This window comes from Sinocyclocheilus anshuiensis, unplaced genomic scaffold (assembly GCF_001515605.1).
Source record: "Sinocyclocheilus anshuiensis isolate Anshui unplaced genomic scaffold, SAMN03320099.WGS_v1.1 scaffold2109, whole genome shotgun sequence".
Lineage (NCBI taxonomy): Eukaryota > Metazoa > Chordata > Actinopteri > Cypriniformes > Cyprinidae > Sinocyclocheilus > Sinocyclocheilus anshuiensis.
In genome coordinates, this window is record NW_015552709.1 from 443,063 (window position 1) to 446,893 (window position 3,831).

Consider the following 3,831-nt stretch of genomic DNA (forward strand, 5'->3'; position numbering starts at 1 on the left):
GTTTCCGTGTGGACGGGGCCTCAGTTTTCCTAGTTTCTTTGTCCAATATCATTTATGGTTAAGTGTAGTTGACCTGTTCATTTTTCCTCTTAGTATTTCTCTTGAATTATTATCAAATGACTTTCTGCCTGCGTTCTGAATTGTTTGTGTTATACTACACGTGATAGAATACTGGACCTCCAAATCAGATTTATTTTTGCAGTTATTTTCTCCCCCACACCTATGGACCTGCCGGCCTCCAACTGCTCTGCCTTGAAATGAAGGACCGTTTACTGGTGGACTACACTCAACTCAAACTTTTTAGATCTGGTGTGGCTTAAGAACTATCCAGACCGCTCACTCTGCATTTTTTTTTTACTACACCAGCATCAGTGAGTGGTCCAAAGCATGTCTCCTGGTGGACAGTTCTTAGGAGTTTCCTCAACACCACAGTGGGGGTTCTTCCTGGCTGTACTCTGGGTCCCCTTCTGACTCTTCCTGCTCCTGGCTCCTACCTCCGTCATTGCCACCCTGGTCTCTCCACCCATTATTTTCCACGGTTTCCTGCTCTTCACAGACTCTGGGTCCTCCTCCAAAGCTCCCTCCCTCCCTTCTCAGTTTCTCTGTTCGGTATTATGATAAAGTGTAGTTGCTCTGTTCATTTTTCTCCTATGTATTTCTCTACATGTGACAGTTTGATTAGGGTTGGAGCTAAACTATGCAAGATATTTGGTCTCTAGGTTGAAGACTTCTGTATCAAAACCATAATTTTAAACATTTAAGAAGAAAATTGCAGCTATCAAACTACTATTTTTGTTTATTATTTTTTTTTCTATTACTGTATCTACACTAACACCTTTGTGGTTTAATCTTTGAGTCAAGAATAAGTCAATCCATAATCAGACAGAGAAGGACATGTGTTGGTGTCCTAAAAGTGGATCTGATAAGTGCACAGAGTACATATTGACCATTCTCGGTTGGAAGAGGTGTGCTTTTCAGAGCTAGATCCATTAACTGTGTTAATTATTCTTAACGCTTTGAACAGTCCATATTAATCACACAAAATGACGTAATATTTTTCCCATTAATGGATTCACAGTTTTGAGAGAATGAGACGAGCACATTTTAATGTGAGCGTATGAAAGCTTTTTAGATGAATGTACTGTACGAATGCACAACAAGTGTGAGAGCACTCACCAAAGACTTCAGGATTTGGTCTTTGTCCATCCAGGCAAACACAACCAAAGACACCGCTTCTCACCTGACAAGCCTCATATTCAGTGCAAGTATCACAAACTATAACAGAAAAGAAAACAATTGCACAAAAAAACATGAAAGCATTCATTGATTTGAATCTTGACCTAACCATATGTGTTAAAGTATACTAGTACATCAAAATGGCTGAAGACTGTAGCCATTGTATTTACACAATGAAAACAATATGCTAAAACAGAGAAAACAGTTTAAAGCTTACAGTTTGCCGAACCATCAACACGGAAAGACCAGCGACCATTCACATTGATATTACTGCTGTATGAGAGTTCTGGGGCACTGGCTGCTGGAATTGTGAAAGAATTGTCAGAGTCCACTGTGTCATAACCAGCCTGTAACAGTAAAGAGAAGTATTTAAAACCTCAATTACATCCTATTTCAAATAAAACCATCTCTTGCATACAAATACGGAATGAATTGGGCATAAGTAATTCCTTGTCATTCATTTCTGCTAATTGTAAACTGTAAGGATCTTCACTCCACTCACCAGCCAAACTTGTCCTGTTTGTGCAATGTCACCATAGTTGATCAGGATGAAAGAGCGGTCACCATTGGAGACTAAAACCACTTGGAAAGTAACCAACTTCAGACAACAACAACAAAAAAGATTTCAACAACAAAAATTTCAGAACAGAAAGCACACATAGAGCATTTATCAAAAATCAGAGATTAGGTCTTACCCCTTCATCACTGTAGTACGGCACACTGTCCCAGGTAGCCACAAAGGCTGATGTAGCAGTAAAAGGCACGTTAGGGAAATATTGGTTAACAGCTTGAGTGACTTGTGCCAGTACAGTGCTACTAGTATCCTCTCTATAGGAGATAGTTCCACCATTGCCATTGTTAAGGTCGGTCCACAGAGGAGCAATGATGTCTATTCCAGAGTTCAGATAAGGAACGTAGGCAGACAGTGGTTGAGTAAAAGTCAGGTGACCATTGTTGTTCACCTAAAATTCAGATGAAATTGCTGTAAAATTATCCTTTACCTCTCAAAAGTATTATTCAGTTTGCAAACAGGTTTAAAAACATCCAGTTGTTCACTTAAACATGAGAAAAGACTAAACACAGGAAAACTCAAAATGAGAAAACTAAAGAAATATAATGACGATGATAAGTAAGTGATGGAAAAGGAAAGGAAAGGACGTGTGGCCAAGTGTGGTGACCCATACTCTGAATTTTTGCTCTACAGTTCACCCATCCAAGTGGGTACCCACCCACAGCAGTGAGTAGTGAACACACACACGCACACCGTGAAAACACACGGAGCAGAGGGCAGCCATTTTTGCTGCGGCACCCAGGGAGCAGTTGGGGGTTCAGTTCCTTGCTCAAGGATCCCACCTCAGTCGTGGTATTGAAAGTGGAAGAGAGTGCTGGTCATTCACTCCCACCACCTACAATTCCTGCCAGTATCGAGACTCGAACCCACGGCCTTTGTGTTACAAGTCCGACTCTCAAACCATTAGGCCACAACTGCCCATAATAAATCAACTGATATAATAAAAAATAAAATACTATCTTCAACCAAACAGAAATAGTCCAGTGCTTACATAGATCTGATTGTACGTGCGTCCAAAGTATTTGAAAGGATGCTGCAAGTAAATGGCTTCAGAGCTTCCATCATCTGAAATGGGATTTACCACGTCTCCGTTCCCAAACGGCAGGAAATTAGCCGGCACTAGTAAAAGTAGAAGCATCAATGAATTGTTTAGATCTTCCAAAGGAACATAAGTTCTTAAAAGGCAATGGTTAAAAATGTTAGTTTTATTTTGCAGACAAACGGGCAACTCTTTGGCTTACAGTTTAGCGAACCATCGACACGGAAAGACCAGCGACCATTCACATTGATATTACTGCTGTATGAGAGTTCTGGGGCACTGGCTGCTGGAATTGTGAAAGAATTGACAGAGTCCACTGTGTCATAACCAGCCTGTAACAGAAAAAAAGAGCATGTAAAACCTCAATCAAATCCTATTCCAAATAAAACCATCTCTTGCTTATAGATAAGGTATGAATTGGGGCATAAGTAAGTCCTTGTTATTCATTTCTGCTAATTGTAAAATGTGTATGGATCTTCACTCCACTCACCAGCCAAACTTGTCCTGTTTCTGCAATATCACCATAGTTGATCAGGATGAAAGAGCGTTCACCATTGGAGACTAAAACCACTTGGAAAGTAACCACCTTCAAAAAACAACAAAAAAACGTTTGACAAATGTAAGAACCGAAAACACATAGAGAGCATTCATGAAAAATCAGAGATTAGTTCTTACCCCTCCACCAGTGATGTACGGCACACTGTCCCAGGTAGCCACAAAGGCTGATGTAGCGGTAAAAGGCACATTAGGGAAATATTGGTTAACAGCTTGAGTGACTTGTGCCAGTACAGCGCTACTTGTATCCTCTCTATAGGAGATAGTTCCACCGTTTACATTGAAAAGGTCGGTCCACAGAGGAGCAATGATGTCTATTCCAGCATTCAGATAAGGAACGAAGGCCGACAGTGGTTGAGTAAAAGTCAGGTGACCATTGTTGTTAACCTAAAATTCAGATCAAATTGCTGTAGAATTATTTGCTACCACT

At 40.5% G+C, this 3,831-nt stretch overlaps 1 long non-coding RNA gene across 1 annotated transcript; it reads right to left on the reverse strand.

Moving 5' to 3' along the window:
• Positions 1 to 2,814: 2,814 nt before the first annotated feature.
• Positions 2,815 to 3,700, reverse strand: LOC107667769 (uncharacterized). Its single transcript, XR_001631816.1, has 4 exons — positions 3,522 to 3,700; positions 3,337 to 3,432; positions 3,049 to 3,178; positions 2,815 to 2,926 (listed from the first exon to the last, which is right to left on the reverse strand). It is a non-coding gene; the product is annotated as an uncharacterized LOC107667769 (long non-coding RNA).
• Positions 3,701 to 3,831: the final 131 nt, after the last annotated feature.